Below are 21,211 nucleotides of genomic sequence, written 5' to 3' on the forward strand. Positions count from 1 at the left end.
TAATCGAAGGTACTATTAGGAGAAAGGTACAAGGTGAAGCCGCTGATGTTTTGAATTCTAACTGCCTAGCAGCAGATTGGAATACAATAAAAAGGACTCTCCTCCTTTATTATAAGGACAAGAGAGACCTTAAAACACTTGATCACGAACTGACAATGATACGAAAAAGGCCATCTGAATCTATCAGCAGTTACTTCAGCAGGGTTAACGACCTACAAACTGCTATTGTAACACAAATTCGATCCGACCCCAAGTATGCGGTTAACAATAGTGTCCACATACAATTCTTTAGGGAAAAAGCACTAGACTGTTTTATCCGAGGTCTTGATAAAACACTAAGCTTGCTTTTGAAAAACTACGACCCTAAGTCGTTGAGCAGTGCATTCCAATATTGTTTAGAATATTACAATATGGACATGCGGTCTGCACCCTTTAACGACAATAGGATCATAAAAATTCCAAAACCAATTGGTCTAGAAACCCATAACCATCAGAATCACTCGTATCAAAGAAGAACAGCACCGGTGAATAACATTCAACCGCCAAATTTCACCAATACCAGACCATTCGCAAACCAAGGTAACCCTCAGCAGTATGCAAATCAAATTCATACAGGAAATAGGTATCCCAACGTAAACGGTTTTCAGCCCCAAAATAGACCAATAAGATTCAACACTTCAGTGCCCATGGAAGTTGACCGTTCTATGCAAACAATCAACCAGGGAAATTTCAATGCAAAACGACCCCGACCTGCGTCATCAAATCTTAGACAGGCTTACGGAATTGATGCTCCATTTGCACAAACCAGCAAAATGTCACACAGTAGTTCAACGGAACCGTCACTCGATTATATCGATGGCTCCAGACAATTAGATGAAGTAAGCTGTGAATCAAAATCTATATTCCAAACGCCTGATCAACATGTTTATGGTACAGAACACCCCGGATATGAGCAATCTAATTTTCCACACGAAAATAATTTTTTAGAGTGGAACGCGAGTTAGTAAAGCCATTTCACTTCTTTATCAATTTGCGTACTAATATGGGAGATTTCCCCTTCTTAATAGATACCGGATCAAATATAAATTTAATTTCAACAAAACTAGCAAATACTTACAAATTGAGTAAGCCATACCCTTTTTCGGCAAATAGTATAGCGTCTACGAACGGAAAATTTAACACATCTTCTGCAATAGACATAAAATTTTTTGCACCAAGAACAATGAAATCATTTCAATTTATAGTACATGATTTCCATCCATTTTTTGCTGGAATAATCGGAACAACAATTTTGAACACCCTTGAAGCCGATATATCATTCAAAAATTCAACACTTCAACTTAAAACCGATAATGGCACCACTTTCACTGTACCATTAGAAAAATACTCATTCAAAATGAGCAACGCTTTAGCAGAATTTCGTACCGATCATTTGCATTCTGAAGACAAATGCAAGCTAATTAAAATATTGAATGCAAATCGAGCTACCTTCCACGAACCAAATGTCAAATTGACCTGTGCTACAAATGTAAAATGTGCAATTAACACTACAGATAATTTACCTGTGCACCAAAAGGTTTACCCATACCCCGCGGCCTACAGAGAAGAAGTGGCTGATCAAATCAAAACGCTTCTCAATAACGGAATCATTAGACCGTCGCGATCTGCTTGGACATCCCCAGTTTGGATTGTACCAAAAAAGGACGACGCCTCAGGAAAGAAGAAATTCCGTATGGTCATAGATTATAGGAAATTAAACGAAAAGACCATAAGCGATAGGTATCCAATGCCAGAAATCTCGTATGTCCTTGATCAACTACGAGGCCAACAATACTTTTCAAATCTTGATCTTGCATCAGGATTTCATCAAATTCAGATGAATGCACAGGATATTGAAAAAACTGCATTCTCTATCAACAACGGTAAATATGAATTTACAAGAATGCCGTTTGGTCTGAAAAATGCACCAGCCATTTTTCAAAGAGCCATTGATGATATACTTCGCGAACACATAGGCAAAATCTGTTACATCTATATGGATGATGTAATTGTATTCGGTAGAACGGTTCAAGAACATTTGGATAATCTAGATAAAGTTCTTTCTACATTGAATGCTTCTAATCTGAAGGTTCAATTAGACAAATCCGAGTTTCTTCACAAGGAGATTGAGTTTTTAGGACATATTATTTCAAGTGAAGGATTGAAACCAAACGTTAAAAAGATTGAAGTCATAAAATTATTTCCCCCACCCAAAACAATCAAACAATTGAGATCATTTTTGGGATTGACAAGCTATTATAGAAGATTTATTAAGGACTATGCGAAAATAGCGAAACCTTTAACTAATAGCCTACGAGGTGAGAAAAATATAACTTCAAATAGCAAAATAACACTCTCCACGGAACAAATGAAATGTTTCGAAAAATTAAAAAACATACTTTCCTCGTCAGACATTCTAATTTATCCAGACTATAATAAGCCCTTTATTTTAACAACCGATGCTTCCAACTTTGCAATTGGAGCAGTTCTGTCCCAAGGCGACATAGGAAAGGATAAACCAATCCATTTTGCTTCTCGTTCTCTGTCAAGAACTGAAGAATCTTACTCAGTTCCGGAGAAAGAAATGTTAGCTATTATATGGGCTCTTAAAACATTTAGAAATTATTTATATGGGGCAAAATTCACCATTCTAACTGATCACCAACCCCTTACATTTACATTATCGGAAAAGAATACAAACGCAAAACTTAAAAGATGGAAAGTCTATCTAGAACTGCACGATTACAGTATTGTATACAAACCAGGAAAAACAAATGTGGTGGCCGACGCTTTAAGTCGCATTTGCTGCTCTATGATAGCAACCCAGCATTCAGCTCCTGACTGTGATTTGCTATTTATATCTTCAACTGAAGGACCACTAAACGCTTTCCGTCATCAGGTAATAATACAAGAAGGAAAAAATAAAATTGAGGAAATAAATATTTTCGATCGTTTTAAAAGAATAGTCATCACAACAGATGATACAAGTGAAGCAAATCTTCTTAAAATACTGAAAAGTAATTTTGATGCTTCTAAATTGAATGGTTTGTACACAACTGAATCTATCATGGGAAGAATTCAGGAAGTCTACAAGAACAATTTTGGTAGACAAAATATCTTAAAGATTCGATTTACTCAAAGAATACTTGAAGACGTCGAATCTTATTCAAACCAAATGGATATAGTGTGTTTAGAACATAATAGGGCACACAGAGGTGTCGAGGAAAACAAGCAACAAATCCTCCGGAAATATTATTTTCCTAAAATGACTGCTATCATCAGAAACTTTATAAAAACATGTGCAACATGTAACGAATGCAAATACAATAGAAAACCGATCAAAAAACAAATCCAAGAAACGCCTTTACCAACACGGCCGTTTCAAATTGTACACATCGACATCCTCTTCCTAGAAAAAAATTATTTCTTGACTTGCGTTGATAAATTCTCTAAGTTTGCACAGGTTAAGAAAATTGAATCAAGGGCAACAGTTGATGTGTTACCCGTTTTGAAGGAAATGCTGCTTAAATATGAACCTCCCGATACCATCGTCATGGACGGAGAAAAATCGTTCAATTCAGGAGAGATAACAAGCTTCTTTAACACATTAAACATTACTCCCTATGTTACTCCTACTGGCCACAGCGAAGTTAACGGAATCGTAGAAAGGTTTCATTCAACATTCCTGGAAATGTATCGTGTAACTAAAACAGACAATCAATTAAAGAAATTAATTGATCTCGTTGATCTTACTGTGCATAAATATAATAATTCTATCCATTCGGTTACAAAATTTAAACCATTCGAAATTATCAATCCTTCAGAGAAAAGTACCGCTATTATTTTACAAGTACAAAAAAATTTGCGTCTAAAACAGGAAAAAGATTTGCATTTCTTTAACAAAAATAAAGTAGAAATTCCGATACCTGATTCAGCATTAGCTTTCGTGAAAACAAAAAGAAGAATGAAACAAGTTAAACCCTTTAGACCAATCAATATTAAAAAAGTAAACAAAACAACCGTTACCACTAAAGACGAAAAAAGGATTCATCAAAATGATCTTAAAATAATTAATGTCTAATACCCTGTTATGTTACAGGATAGTTTTGGCAGTATGGACACAGAATATTTCAATACTAAGTCTAGAAAAAATACCACTACTGGCCTTCGATAGAGGTGTAGCTAGGATATCAACAGGTTATTATATTCAATTATTATATTTATTATATTATAACAATTATAACATTATAACAATTATTATAACAATTATTATATTCACCATTTTCAAGTAACCGATATCAAAAATCAAGTGGAATTATTGCATGCCGAGTTCGATAAAGTAATGGAAACCCAATATACCCATATTATTAAGAACGAATTTGATCAAATTACAAGCCAACTCAACACCATCTTACCCAACCGTCAAAAACGATGGGACACAATAGGAACGGTCTGGAAATTTGTCGCAGGAAATCCAGACGCTAATAATCTAAGATTAATTAATACTACGTTAAACAAATTGATCATAAACAATAATGCCCAAGTGAAAATAAATGAAGGTTCGGCGACTCGGTTGAATGATAGTCTAGCGAAAATAAGAGAAGCTATTACCATATTTAACAGTTCTTCCATGGAGCTTTACTCCATAAACATTTTCTTAAACTTGAAACACTTATCAGAAAGGATAAAAATCATTATCGACAGCATAACTTTGGCAAAATTGGGAGTAACCAATGTACAGCTCCTTAACAAAAAGGAAATAGACATAATAGTAGCAGACATTAAGCGGAATAATCTTCCAATACATACAATCATAGAATCCCTTTCGTATACAACTACAAAAGCTGCTATTAGCAATTCAGAACTAGTTCTAATAATTACTGTCCCTAGGCTGGAAGATAAGATTTATAAGAAAATTCAAGTTTACCCTGTCACAAATAGCAATAGAAGTATTCATGTACCCAATCCCTATTTCCTATCCTATCAACACTATATTTATACCGTACCGACATTGCGAAAAGCCATATATCAACCTGAGGACCTGCAGGAAGAAGAATCATCATGCGTTGCAGCGATTTTGAACCAAGAACAATCAGAATGTGATATGGTTTATCAACCAACAATAGCAGAAGTTGTGTGTCCGGATGCGACACATCTATTGATAAATAGTGGTACTACGTTCATCATAACAACCAACTGCGGCTTGAAAGAACGAGTATTCAACGGACCGCTATTGATAACATACGCTTCTTGTACGATTCTAATGAACGGGAAGGAAATTTCGAATAATCGCACCGATTTACCAGGATCACTGATACATCTTCCACTATACGGTGTACAGATTCAGCCAAAAAGCAACATCACGAATTTGAGTTTGGATAACTTAAATGATCTACACGTTGAAATGCGAAAAGAAATGGACGCAATTAAACTAGAGTCAAACAGTTTTACGTGGACATGGAAGTGGTCACCTCCCTTCTTCATTGCGTTACCATTCATCATTTTCATCGGTTGCCTCATCGTTCTACAGCTGAAAAAGAAATCTAGTCGAATCGAAGTTCAAGTTACCAGCCCAAAAGAAGCAGCAAACTCCGAAAATATTCGAAGTTTTCAACCACCCACAATCCAAGATCTCTTTCGTACGGAGCCTCAAGACTAAGAGGGGGCAAGTTAAGAGTCAACGTCATCGTCAGCAATATCGATGTCAGCAACATCGATGTCCGTTGCTGTTTCCGACCGCATCCAAATGCACGGACAGCATAAAACCGATTAGCAACAAAATTGCTATTCGGCAGAACTAGTGCATCGATACAATTCTGACGTCGTCGCAGTTCGGTACACCTCCGTTCCCTCCCTTCCTCCATCCACCCAATTATTGGTTGTAAAGGCAATAAACTAACATTCAGTAATCGGCACTCGACGCGTTAACAATTATTTCATCCGCTCATCATTCGTCCGAAACTTAACTCCAGCAAACCGATCCTGGTAAATTCTAATAAAGGGCACCATTTTGCCAGCGTCTTTTCCTGTTTTCGACATCACACAGGTTCAACGACACTATGTCGCGATGGCGGAAAACGACGCCAACTCTTTAACGTTGGCCTTAACGCACTAACCACAAAATGGTTACTCCTGCGATCGTCCTGGTGTTTAAGCCTTTTTACTTTTTCACAACGTGGTTTCACTAAGAATGTCTTTCGGACCCACGAATTGGCCGAAATCAATTACCACACCCCTTCACGCAACTCAGCTTCACCTCGCTTCACAATTATCCGGTCCTTAAGCGGCTTATTGAACGTAATCTTCTTTCACTTAGTATTACGCTCCACTCCATTTACGTACTGCACGGCAATCAACAACAAAAAAACGTGATGATCTCTAAGCGAGCATCTTAGTGTCCCGTGTCCTTTGTCACTTTTTATCAAAACTAGGGTTCGAAGGACCAAATGTTCCATCCATAGGTCACTGGTTCATATCCGGTTCGAAGGACCAAATGTTCGTAGCTCATACACAAAAAATGAACTGCTCGGCACGGGTGTTCAGCTTAGACTCTTTTTATCACAATTCCGATCCTGCTCTTCTCACTACTACGATCTGGTCATAAATCGGCGCGGATTTTGCGTAAATGTACAAAATAACGTCTAAAATCGTCATTATTTTTATTCAGAGCAAATCTCCTCATAATCAAAATCGAAAAATTGCCCATTTTATGAATTCTGAATGTAGTGGACGTAATGGAAAAGCATACTCATTTTGTTTGTAGAACATACGATGCAAAAAATGATTAAATGTTTTGAACACCTTAAAAGTTTCGCGCTGAAATTTTCCAATATGGTTGATTGTGTCATACTTCTCACTCTGGCCAACTTCTCGCTCTGCCACGTATGATTTCAAACAAATAAAGCGAGAAAGCGTGCGGATTTGTTGGTAGTTTGGTGAATTGAAGAATTTCATTCGTACGGAGAAGTAGCAGTATGAATCGAATTTACGAATTTTTAATTCTATGATTATAATGTGTAGCAATCTTTTCACTGAGTATTTTTTTCTTAAACATTTTTTTTTAACATTGAATTAAGCTATTGAATCAGACTTCATGAAATTCCAGCATGTTGGTAGTGCCAGGCACAGAATATGGAATAACTATTAGTTTTGCATAGTACGTAATGATGAACTTTTTCCAAATATTTTATTTATTAACTTTGTGGATTCTAGAAATTGGCAGTGTTAGAAAATTTCGTTTTTCGGAAATTTGCTAACTAATAAGACTTTTTTTTGCCGAACACCGATTAACAGACGTGGCTGGCAGGTGGCAAAAAATACATATTTATTTTTCTCCGCAGGCGTTTCCTGCGACTTTTATGCATTTTTTTCCAAACTTCTTTGTTGTAAACAAACGTTATTTACACCGACAGCCGCTGTCACTGCGGTTTTAATGTCGACATAAATGTAAAGATCTTGGCATTCGATCAGAACGGTTAGAACCGTGGTGAGATTAGGTTTGCGAAAAAACTTATAAAATGGGCGGGATCACAAACAACGAACCTCTTTTGTAGAAAATCGGCAAGGAATAAATTAACTAATTTTTTGGTTCGCAATAGCGTTCCTAAAGAAAGTCTTAAAAAAGCCGCGTTTTTCTACATCTTGTTTTTATCCTTCTTTTCTCCTGCTTGTGACAGGTCGTTGGGCCATTGTCTCCCTGGGAAATACAAGGTGTAGACTTAACAATTTGTTGAATCATAGGCAAAGCGGTTATTCAATTAATCATCATAGAGGGTTAATTTACTACATTTTATTTCAAATTTTCCAACATCGGGTAAAAATAAAACTATAGATTTTATTCTATAATACTGAGTACGTTTTTTTCATTATAAATACCTTGATTCAATAATTCTATGAGTTACTTTCGTATTGGCGCGGATTTGAAAATCTGGCGCGGATTTCAAATGGGTTGGCGCGGATTTCGCGGTTTTAAAATAGAGACTTCTGTAACAGCCCTGTAAATTAATTAAATTTAATTAACAGATAATTGACAATTGTAGTATAGAACACTTGTTTCTCAAAAAAATGTAAGTTTTTAAGGAAGGATTGAAACCGCGTGTTCTTCGAATCTTTTCATGTAACACTGTACTCTTAACCTGACTGTTGGCTCTTAACCGTCACACGCTCTAGGAAGTGTTAGCGTTTATAACTATGGATCGAGAGCGTTCACTCAACAACAATGTTGATTCTTTTAACCTTCAAGTAGGCAACCGGATACCCGGGTATTTTTTTCTACTTTGAACTGCAATAACTTTTATTTCATTGCTTGTATTGACCTGAAATTTTCTGTAGCCTCCCAACTTTTTATTTCCGAATTTTGGTACAAAAATTGTAATTTTAAACAAACAATAAGTATTTTATTTTGATTTATTTTAAACTTTACCACGTAAGTTGGCAACCAGCATACTCGGGTATTCCATACATTTCGTATGGAGAATGACGTTTCTCTTCTTCTTCTTTTCGGATTTAAAATTTCAAATGGATCGTTAGTATTATCGTATCTAAAAAAATATAATAAATGATAATCTTATATTATCATTATATTATTATTATTATAGTATATTATAGTATAGTATAGTATTTACTATATAATTTATATAATATAATAAAAAAAAACCATTAATTGTATGCGTCAAAACGTATGGAATACCCGGGTATGCCGGTTGCCAACTTACGTGTGTAAATTTGGTTGCCAACTCTACGGTTAAAGTGCAATGCTTGTTATACAGTCATGAATATATCATTAGTATTGTTGATTTCGCTAATGGTATGGTAAAAAGACGCAAGTGTATTTGTTTTATTTTGTAATTCATTTTTATTTCATGTAATTTATAATTCAATATCAGTCATACCGCCTGGTCATATTAATTGAAAAATAGTAATAATAATAATAACAACTCATTATCAATGCATTTATAAATTCTTCTAAGAAATTAGTAGAAACTTGGAAATGTTCTTTAAACAAAGAACAAAGAAAAATAATAATAATAACAACAATAAATCAAAATAATCAATTAATCCTCGATTACTTCGCCTCTAAGGCAACGAGGCATATATCGCCACATGTTTTGCACAAATCCATCACAATCTGTAGTCGTTATTAATGAAGCTCGACTATATATAGCATTCATTAATTCCATCTCGTTTTTTGGGTTTGCCCGTTTGACGAAATTCTTCCACTGGCTAAATAAGTTCTCGATGGGGTTTAAGAAAGGAGAGTACGGAGGCAAATAAATAGCCTCATTCCCTTTTTCTTCCATAGCACTTCTTACCTCAGCGCATTTGTGGAATGCCACATTGTCCATAACCAGGACCAGTTGATGAGTGCCCTGCGATCTTAACTTGGTTTTAATTCGACGATAAATTCGACGAATGATTCACGATTTATTGCCCGCTTGTGGCAAACATAGTGTATTATCAATTAATATGGCCAGGCTGTATGACTGATATTGAATTATAAATTACATGAAATAAAAATGAATTACAAAATAAAACAAGGACACTTGCGTCTTTTTTACCATACCATTAGCGAAATCAACAATACTAATGATATATACATGACTGTATTACAAGCATTGCACTTTAAAAAAATCAACATTGTCAATTATCTGTTGATTAAATTTAATTAATTTATTATAAACACATTCAAGTGCGATTGTACCGAAATATGCCCTTCTAACGGTTTATTTAAATACAAGCAACCACTGAACGTGTTTACAATCCACGCGCTGTCAAACTAGCCCATTTTGAATGAGAAAGTGACCATTTCAAGTGAAGGTGAACCCAACAACTTGAGACTTATCCCATTTCGGCAGCACGAGATCCCAAATCCGCTGCGAAAAATCCCAAATCGCTTGATGGCGATCCCATTTCAACGGAGATAGATCACAACTAGCTCGAGAAACGGTGTAACACCTTAGACTTTACACCTTAACGAGACGTACATTCAGGGTTCAGTACAAGACTTGCAGTACCCACAAGTGCTCACCGACACTCACACACACTGACACATATAGCACTTGAAGCAAACACGTAACTCCCTTCACACTCGACCAAGTCTTTGGTCCACCCTCCAGGCGTGCTGAAGTTTTGTGGCGATTACTTCTCCATGCTTCCATATCCATACCGCTAAGTTCGGGAATAGAGCATGTGTCCAACGTCCTTTGGTGGGGAGGTCCCATTCTGCCTGCCACTTCCCCCGGGATATAGTCCTAGCGGACGACCTAGACATTCTCGCTTCGATATTGCCGCTACCTCTGGAACACTCACAGTCTTCAGCCCAGATGATGCAAATAGGCATAATATTAACCACCACACATGCCGCCGGGTACGAAGTTGTCCTATAGGCGCAGATCACTCTCAGCGCTAGCAACCGCTACACCCTATTTACAACACGCTGATTCGCCTTAACCGCCAGAATATGTGCCCAGTTTCCGGCATTGTATCTCAAGCGTGTAGTAGCTACATCGGCGAGAAGTCGTCTGCTACTACTCTTGGGACCACCAGTGTTTGGCATGATCGACATCAACGTATTTGCAGCCTTGGTGGCATTGCTGCAGGCGTACTCGAGATGCTTCCGGAAGTTAAGACGATCGTCGATAACCACACCCAGGTACTTCAGCTGCCGTACGGATGCAATGAGCTCCGTGCCCACGCGTAAGCGCGCTGTTTGGATCACCTTATGACTGCTGATCAACAGGAACTCCGTCTTCTTATGCGCAATGCCTAGTTTCACGCTTCGCATCCACGACTCTACTCTACCTACAGAGTCGGAGGCGAGGAACTCGATCTGCTCTATAGATTCGCCAAGGACCGTTAAAGCCATATCATCGGCGAAGCCGATCAACTCCGCTCCTGGAGGTAGTTTAAGGCGCAGAACTCCGTCGTACATTACGTTCCACTAAATTGGACCGAGGATTGAACCCTGTGGAACTCCAGCCGTGATGCCCATTGACTGAATGCCTCGTTCGGTGTCGTACGTAAGCACTCGTTGCTCTAGATAACTCCTGAGCAGCCTGCAGAGGTACGGGGGTACGATCATGTTGTCAAGAGCGAGTGCTATGGCTTCCCAACTGGCGCACTTTCAGGCTTGCGGAAAGATGTTCAGTTCTAGACAGTTGTTGAAAATTTTACCCAGCAGCGTCAGGGCTCGATTTCGCAGATGTTTCATGCAAACGTTAAAGATGCCATCAAAGTCGGGAGCTTTCATATTCTTTAGTCGTTTAATTGTTTGCTCGACCTCAGCAATAGTGACCCGTTTCTCAGACGGTAGAGATGGTGATGTGTTGTCCATTAACGTGTTAGTCCTCGAGACATCTACGTCATGTGGGCTAGACATCGCAAAGCCCAGACAATGCGTCTCAGCAAAGTGATTACCTGGTACATTGGCCTTTTCGACAGGTGTCATGATCATTTGTTGTGGTGAACTGCTCTGCAAAGGAGGAATTGGTCGAGGTTCCTGCCTAAGAACCTTCGCGATCTTCCAGAAGGCGCTTGAGTGGGGTGGAAGCTTCTCGATTTTTTTTCGCAAAGTTGGTGTTTCGAATCACTGCCATGCGATCCGAAATGATGCGTGAAAGACTAGCCGCTTGGCGCTTTAATTGCTGATCCCCACTTCTTTGGGACTGACGCCGGACTGCATTACGATGCCGGATCATATCATGTGTATATTCGTGTAACATAATGATTTCTCCCCTACCACGCACTTTAGGAACACATTCCTCAACTGCTACATTGATGGAGTTTTGTAGTGTAGTAATAGCTGATTCAATTGCTTCAGGTGACAAATTAACTACAGTTGAAGTGATGTTCCGATCAACTAACATTCCAAATCGGGTCCAGTCAGTGGTATGGTAGTTCTTACGGCTCGCTGGAGGAGCTCTATTCGCGTCAATTGTTAATGTTTTGGAGATTCCCGTGTTCGTCAGGAACAGGTCAAGCGTACTAGGAGACCCACGAGCTGGGATATATGTTGGCTGATCGGGATACTCAATAATAAATCTACCTTGCTGAGCGATGTCAGACAATATTCTACCTTTTGCATTGCCACGGATGTTGTTTCACAAGCTATGACGAGCATTTAAATCCCCGTCAATAACAGTTCGCATGTTGAGGTGTGTTAGTTTACCTAAATCCCTCCTGAACATTGGTGCTGTATTGTTGGAGCACTGTTTTGGGCAGTAGACTACCATAAGGCAAACTGAACCGGCGGGGGTAAATACTTGTATTCCCAATGATTCAATTACTTTAGTATTGAATGTTGGGAACACGGTATGATGAATACCTTGTCGCACGGCTATGGCTACTCCGCCACCACGTGCACAAGTGCGATCGAATCGGTGGATCGAATAACCGCCGATATAAAAGCTTAGTTCAGGTTTCAGGTGAGTTTCGATAATCAATGCAATGTCAATGAAGTGTCGATGTAGAAAATCGTTTAGAGGTATCTGTGTAGTCCTGACGGACTGCGCGTTCCATGTCACAACCCGGAGATTACCCATTGAGCATGAGTAGCTCTCATACTCGCCGATAACGGCGAGTTGGTCAGCCTTGTTACGGCAAAGACGAATCTTCGACAGCATCCTGTTGAATATGCTAAAGAGCTCGTCCATTGAGCAAAAGCTCCCCTCAGAGACTGGTGCTGGTACGTCTGGGGAATTACGAGAATTCATTTGCGATGGAGATGAAGCCAAGTGGAGTTGCGACACGGTCGGAATTGGAGCTACTCGTGGCCACGCGTTAATGTGCGAAGTGGCGGGCGCCACTGAGACAGGGTCAAGAGGTACCGGAGCTGTAGGAAGCGATTTTGAAGAAATCTGCTGTTGAGCCGGATTCTTTAGTTGTTGATATCGCTGCCACTAAGGACTACCACACTGGCATACAGCAGAAAGCTCTGAAATTCTGTTCGTTTCCATGCGTTTATACCATTTAAATCACGCGTCCTTCGAGGAATTTCAATGGTGAACTTAAGCAACCGCATGTTTGTAAAAATTTCTTGCATAACTTTTGTGGAAAACTTTGGCTGTTTTCCTAACTTGCCTTTCATAAAAATTAAAATTATTTTGCGCATTACACCCAGGTATAATAAATGTAATTCATGAGCTACAGGAATGTCCTTAATCATGTGAAAATTGATTACATCTGTAAGTGGCCTTGGATTTTTGTAATGCGTAGGATAGACATTGGCTCTAAACGTTTCATCATCTCTTGGCTCCCCGTTTATGCCATCGTTATATCCACGGAAGGTTTCCGGATACTACTTCGACATTACATTTCAAGCAGCCACTAGCGGAGTTGAACGATTTGAATCCCATGAATATGCAAACGAAGTTATTTTTTGTTGCAATTGCTTATTATGATATAGTTTCTTACCTTTAATGAAGCAACGAGCTGGAGTATCCGCAATTATAGCCCGCAAAGACACTTGAAACGTTGAACTGTTTATCACTATTCCGTTTTGTTACAAGTGATTTAATTCTGTCACCATGGGTCTAAGATATTCTTCGACTAACGTTCACGAATCACCACAACAAACTGCGACGACTTGGTCTAGCTGTACACACCCAAACACTTTCATTAATATTGGCCAAAATTCAGTCATTCCGCTTCTATGCAGTGGAATTCCATCGACGAAGAAATCAAGCCAGAGTGTTTCAACATTTGATGTTGTTTTACTGTAACAAAAGACGAAAACAAAGTTCGTGAAATAAATGGCATAGTTTTAATAAACTTTGTATTCCCTGAACTGATAATGCAAACTACTGGCGATGCCCTGATAACATAACTGACCACCAGCAATGATAGTTACACCATTATTCTCATTGGAAACTGGAGTTTTAAGCAACGTCCACGCATCTTTTCGGTATTGCAAAAGACGCCTTACGTAGTATCGACAGCAGCATGTTTTAGGATCGATGAGTTAGATTGATCAATAGCGCTCAAATGCAAAGTTTATCTTCGAACGATAGTCCTTCTACATTTATCTCTCCATCGTTAGAATCCTCTCCAAATGATCCGTACGAATCATCCGATTGTGGAAGTTGGTCTGCGGTATCGTCGGTAATTCCAATGTCACAATCACTTTCACTATACGGTGTAGATCGAGACTGAGCATTGTCCAAGATGTTATTTGTTTCATCTACGAATATAAAATGTAAATATTATTTAATTTAAGGCAAGTATGAACAAAATACTACTCGTACCTTCGTTAATAGATGAGGAAGCATTTGCTGAACTACTTTCCCCATTTTCTTTTCGCCATTGTTGTTCAAACAAAGCGCGTCGTTTATCACGGATTCTGTAAAACAACCCAGTTTTTCGCATATTCTTCGGATACATGGCTTGGATTGGTTTGACAATACTCTCTTCAATGAACCAAACCAAACATTGGTTATTTGACAGCAATCATGAACACAAATACACAGCACACACTCACGAAATCGCGTGCTTCCTACACGGTGACAATTGGTTCGACCCATGTGGACACAAAAGCAATCCGATTGTGTGCTGGGTTGTTAACAAATCTCCGTTAACAATTCTCCGTTGCTTCTTCTCCTTCTCCTACTTCGTTCGATTTGCCAAAACTGAAATAGCAGCAGATTTTTTTTTTTTTCAAATCATCGATCCCGCCATTTATGCGAATTTACAGCAGGGTTCAGAACCAATCGCACTAGTTCAGCCAAGGCACAGAACCAATCGTGCTACATATTTAGCCGCGCAGAGCACCTATCGAGTTCAAATATCGACCAGCAGGCTCGGAAAACGCTTAAAAACTAGTCGAATTGTTTGTTCGGCTAGAAAGTTTGCCTTAACGTCACTGGTGTGTTTCAAGCGTCCTGAGTTAGCTCATAGCGCTCATTCTGACTACCAAACGGAAAGACTCTAACTAAACGTGAAGCTTTATTGATCGATCAATCAACCTGTCAAAACGAAAAACAAAAACAAAAAACAAAGTAGCAGCTCGTTGAGAGAAGCAACTGTATGTTTTTTTTGACAAGTTTTGACTATTTAGCAGCTTTTTTGTGCTCAAAATAATTTCCGCGTATTAAGCTGCGGGGCCACGACAGTTGAGGATTCCCTCAGAACTCAAAACCTCAGGAACTCATGAGTGATTTTGAGGGATTTGCGTTTTGAGGAAAACCTGGCCGATCTACAAAAACCTCAAAAACTTTTTGAGACTTTTTTTGAGGAATCGTTTTGACAGTTCCGATGCCTCAGCTGTTCAGAATGTAAACAAAACATATGTTTGTTTGCGGTTTTTTCCAATGAATGTACACTTTTCGTTTGCTACTGTTAATGCAAATACCTACTGAAGAACTAGAATTAACATTAATTATAATTTAACACCGTATTTGTGTGTTTATTTTTTTGTGTTTTGTGACGGTAAATTGTTCATTTGTTGCACAGTGTGTGACACAATTTATGTATACGTTTTAATTTAAAAAATAAACTTTTTATGCGAAAGAGTATCCTTGTATCTCGTTCTTTTGATTGATAAAATGTTTAAATACTTTCTTTTTCTTAAAACAACTTTTTATTGACCATATTTTCCATTGGATTGATCAAAAAACACATTCGAACAAAGATTACAATTACATGAATTACATAGCATTTGTCAAATACTGTTTGTTGTCGCTGACGAAAAGAGAGGCAGCATGAGTGATTGTTTGTGTGACCAAATTTGAGGAAAACCTCAAACGGCCACGGCAACACTGGTTTTGAGACGCTTTTTGAGGGATTTGAGTGACTGAGGAAGTTTGAGGGAAAGTCTCAACTGTCGTGGCCCCGCAGCTTTACGTTAGTGATAGCAATGACAGGGAACAGATAGAACATCTAGTCGCACATCTTCGAATCCTGCGTTGTTTAATTAGCCCCACTACTTTTTTTACACGGCAAGCGTACGCTCCGTACGCCTCGTGTGGTACTTTCTTCAGTTGCAAACACTTAAACCATTTGCACACGTGGATTCTCGATTTCCAAATTGCTTGTAGAGTTTTTCCACAGTATTCGCGAAGTCGAAATCCTTTGCCTGATTTAGCATGATTGAGCTCATGTTGCATTCATGTTCCGTTTCTCCGATGTTCCGAACAACCCAGGTAGCAATGTTGCATGACTTCCCCTCGTTTCACGTGCGATTTCTACCCCGCGCGGCTCAGCGCACCCACGAAAGAAAGTGTCGCGCCCGAGAGCTCGTGTTGCAAGCTATTCCCGTCCCATTCTGGCCCTAACGAGCTTTTCTTCCCTCTCGCTCATCTCGCTCGTGTTCATTTTCGAGCATGCAACAAAGTGTTCAGTTTCGCGGTGTCGCACCGCACACACACACGCCGTCGGCCATGTATCGTACTTGGCTTCATCCTGATTGGCTGTTATCAAATGATGGCGCTTATTAGGATCACTACGGGTGAATGGCGTGGATTAGAATTGTGTTGGTCAAAATTTCATATGATTGCAAATATTTGGTTTTTATGCATATTTTAGTGTATAAAATTGATTTTATTCATTATAAATTAATTTTAATTATCAAGAAAGTCAAATTAATCTTCGCCTTTAATAATTACTTCCATTTTTGGATTTTATTTTCTGTCAATAATATCCATGATTTTTATGGTCAAAATAATTGATCCTTGATTTGAGATAAACCATAGTGCCATTTGTTTTGGCTCTCTTCTCGCTCTTGTTGGACTTGTTGACGACATTTTCGCAAACAGTTTTTGATTTTGCTGGACTCGGTTCAGCTCGTGGAGTGCAAATTAAAACAAAATTTATTTAAGTTAAAGTAATTATTTGCTCCGCGAATGTGTCTAAAAAGTGTGTAGTGTTAGAAGGGCTCGTAAGCCTTGTGTAGAAAAGTGAAAAAAGTGCGTGTGTGCGAAAGTTGACGGCGAAGGAAAAGGATCATCCTGGACCAAGCGGAACATTGGAGCATGCAGCTGAACATGACGGGAATGCAGGCGGCCTCGATGCAGTTTTCGTGCATTTAATTTACCGACGAAAGTTTTGGTAAGTTTGCAATGATCGCAAGTTCTAATCAGTGTATAAAAAGTGTTCTTTGTTTCGCTTTCTCACACAGCTTTTCATCGGGCGCCGCAAAAACCGTACACCGCATTTCCAAGGAAGCCAGTCCTTGTGGATGAAGGAAGACGTACGAGTGACGAGAGGGAAGGCAAGCGCGCGCGGCTGAGCGGACCGAAGGAAGGAAGGATCGAGCGGTACGAAGAGGCGAGGATCAGCTGGCGGCAGTACTGAGGGGGGTTACCCAATAATATGTGAGCAAAAAACGGTGAGTAATAAAGGAAGAGAGTGAAGAGAGAATTATTCGTGTTCTCATTTTTTACGATCCGAAAGGGTGGGGGTAAAATGATGAGATTCATTTTGAATGTTGCATGACACCCCACGCGACGCGTCGCATGAACCTCATCGACCGTGCTGCTGTTGCTGGCATAATGATGAGAAATTGGATGAACCCACATGACATTTTCCGAAGATTTCATATTGACCTCTCCCTTTTTCATCATTCTATCTCGCTATTTTTGAGTGATTTTTGCCGTTCGTGCCCTGTGGTGAGCGGTTTTGTCAATGTGTTGGTGTTGATCGTGCCGACCGAGCGACCCGAGAGTGATTTTTGAACAGTTAAAAAGACAAAAGGAAGAAGCAAACGAAGAACACGCACATGCACACAGTCCGCGTTGTCGGACTTGGTGATCCGAGAGAGTGCAAAATGGACGTGTTGAATTCAGAAGGTTTAAAATTGTGAAATATGAACGCAATTTGGCCAGAAAGGTAAGTAAAAGTGTTTAAAAATATACAGCACATTTATTCGTTGCTAATTATGTTATTGTGTTTCGATTTCAAGTATTTCAGAAGACCATTCAAGGCTGGATTAAAAACGCATCGTCAGTGGCATGTGTACCAGTGAACAGTGCAGCAAGGTTGATCACCTACAGCCATGATTCCGTCATGCATGTGTTTTAAAGTTATTTAGTGATAAATGTGAGTTATTCACATATTTGTGCTAGTTAAAAAACAGTGAAAGCGCGAATGAAATATTGTAATTTAAAAAATATAATGAAAAAAAAAATCATAAAATAAAAAAAATATTATACGAGTAAAATTTTGTGTACGTGACTGTACGATACGTTGGAAAGAAAAGTATCATTGTAATCTTGCAGGCGCACGATCGGGTCGCTTCGGTAACGATCGGGTTTGTTCGGTATATAAACCGATCGGATCACTCTCAAGCGTTCGCCCAATGAGAGTGCATTGAGATTGGCTTGAGAGTGAAATTTGAGTTACTTTGAGTTACTCCTGCCAGATGGGAAGTTGCTCCCATACAAAAGTTCATGCAACATCGGCGATTTTGCTGCCTGGGAAGGACGTGTAAGTTAATTCTACCATTCAACCTTTTCGCGTAATCGATTAACAAACTTCTGTTTCTGCAATTTCCTTGTTTGCGCAAGCATTTGTTGTTGCTGCTTGAAAATTTCAACTATCCATCGCTCCGTATTTTGCTGAGTTCATTTAGGAATTCTCGTCAATACTGTTGAATTTCGTATTAATAATGAGTTACAAAAGAGCAAGACCCCTCCGTAATCACTTTTTATAGTTAATTCTTACTAAAAAATGTACTTTCCGTTACACTTTATTTACGGAAAATTTTCTGTCTAATGGCGTTTTTGTTTGACAAAGTTTTCGTTTGTAATGCATTTTTGACGTTCCGTTTGACACGGTATCCTCAACGATTTTGAAACGTCTGATTTCGCTAAACGGAGAGCTAAACGGAAAGTCACGATACTAAAGTGACATTTTCGCGACGTTTGAGAAGACGTTTGGTAATGGGAATAAGCGCTAATGTGTCGGAAATTTCGTTGCTTGTAACACTTGCTTATAGCTTGAAAGAATGTGTTGTGGCGTCATGCCACAGCCACGCACTGTAATAGTTTTCGTTAAGTAGTTAGGAACTCATAAGTTAGAGAGTGCCAGGCGAGGCACTCACCACAGCATATAAAAGTGTGCGCAAGGTGGGTTTCACGCTCTCTTTTTAATCTGGTGAAGTTCGGGGAAAGTGGGTACGTACGAGATGTATAAATTATAAGTGCAATAAAACTAAGTGCGACAAAATAACAAATGGATCGCGACAGGCTCCTTTCTTTATGCTTGCGCTACTAGTGAAAATAATGTTGGATTGGTGTATTTTTATGAGTTGGTTGTAATTTTGATATGTGGTTTGTATCTTTTTAGTGAATTCCATTTTTGCTATTGTATTATTGCATCCTGATATACAGGGTTTTCCAGCCCAGTTCAAATGGAAAGCCAATTGAAAGTAGGAAGTTAGCACCTCAAAATCGTAACACCAAATCTCAAATCCAGCAGTTGTTTACCCCAACTGACGTTTTGACGGCTCTTCGAAACTATGGGATAGCGGGAGCGATAAGAGTCAACACATTTTTATTTGTTATGAATTTATTTCATTTCATGAAACATTTATTTCATTTACATAATTGTACTACGTACCTCATTTTATCGTAAATATGTTTTATTAATTCAATAATTAAATAATTCAATGCCTAATTCAATAATTCAATTTAGTTAAAACTTCATACATAATTCATTAGGTAACAAATGTTCTAAAAACTAACTTACTATTATTTCGTAATTATTAACTTATATTTTGTTTAAAAACTAATCTATGATTTCTTCATCATTCATACATCGCGGAATATAGGACCACATGTGTCGTACATATGCTTCACAATCTATCGATGTTACCAATGATGCACCTTGCTCTATAGCATCCAACAATTCCGAATCACAATTTGCATTTGCACGCTTTGTGATTTCTTTCCACTTACTGAAAAGATTTTCTATTGGATTTAAGAAAGGGGAGTAAGGTGGTAAATACCAAACCTCATCTCTCTCCTCTTCAAGCGCATGTTTTACCTCAACACACTTGTGGAAGGCTACATTGGGTGGAATCGTATAAGAAAACTCGATTCGATTTCTATAGAATCAGAATTGTCGATCGAAATCGAAATCGACTCGAAATTGGTATCGCATACGGTTTTACGATTTCGATCGAGACGACACGCGCGGTCGACTTGTCAAGCAGTTTTGTAGCTGTCAAATCCACGATTGTTTACATTTGTGCTTGCTGCTAGCAGCTGTGTTGCGATCCGGAATAAGTGTATTTACAACGATGATTGCCTAAATTTTACTGTTTAGTGGTAATTATAGTGACAATACTGTAGATCTAGTTAAATATCGCCGAAAATTACGGAATGACATCGTTCGATCGTGTAGGCGCAGCTCGCTCGCCGTCGATGTACGAAGAACTGCTGGCAGAAAGAACAGCAATGGAAACTAAACGCAGCGGTTAATATGTTAACTACAACTCTGCATGCACCGCCACACTTATTATGATTGGATGAATTAATTACACGTTGTTTAATTAATCAACGATGTAGACTTTTTTTTTTATTCTAAATGCGGATTTTTTTATATTTATATTTTTCCTGACTTCCTGACCGTTGTTATACATAATTAAAATAAATTGGTATAAATCTGAACTGAAACTACAAACAAACAGATTCAAAAACAAAGCTTCTCCTAGCTTTCGACAGGTCTTCTCCTCATCGAAACGATTTCGATCGAAATGTAGTGTTGGCGATACCAATTGTCGACAAAGTTGTCGACTGCTCGATGTTTTACTCACGTTTTGTCTACAGGTCGAAACTGACATATCGATTTCGATTTCGATCGACTCATCAAGGCTTACGCGATGCCGCGGTGAATTTTGTTCATCCGAAATGAACATTTGTTCCCGAGTTTTCGATTTCGATCGTAATCGAAAGCTTATACGATTCCACCCATTGTCCATCACGAAAATGAATTTACCAGTGTAGTGTACTGCCAACCTAACTTTGAGCTCTAGAATAAATTTCAAGAACGATTCTCGGTTGATCGCCCTATCCTTGGTGACATAGTGTATGATGCCCCCACGGTTCATTGCACAAACAACCGATACGTTCTTGGAACGTATTTGGGGGACCACTGTTACGGCTGGTTTTCCTATCGCTGATCTTCCGCGAGTGGCCCTCATACTAACGCAAAAACCAACTTCATCGACAAAGATTACATT

General features: G+C 38.8%; 1 long non-coding RNA gene across 1 annotated transcript; it reads left to right on the forward strand.

Moving 5' to 3' along the window:
• Positions 1-17,542: 17,542 nt before the first annotated feature.
• On the forward strand, positions 17,543-18,187 carry LOC125769726 (uncharacterized). Its single transcript, XR_007419092.1, has 2 exons — positions 17,543-17,856; positions 17,930-18,187. It is a non-coding gene; the product is annotated as an uncharacterized LOC125769726 (long non-coding RNA).
• The last annotated feature ends 3,024 nt before the right edge of the window (positions 18,188-21,211 follow it).

Source organism: Anopheles funestus, chromosome 3RL, assembly GCF_943734845.2.
Source record: "Anopheles funestus chromosome 3RL, idAnoFuneDA-416_04, whole genome shotgun sequence".
NCBI classification, from domain to species: Eukaryota; Metazoa; Arthropoda; class Insecta; order Diptera; family Culicidae; genus Anopheles; species Anopheles funestus.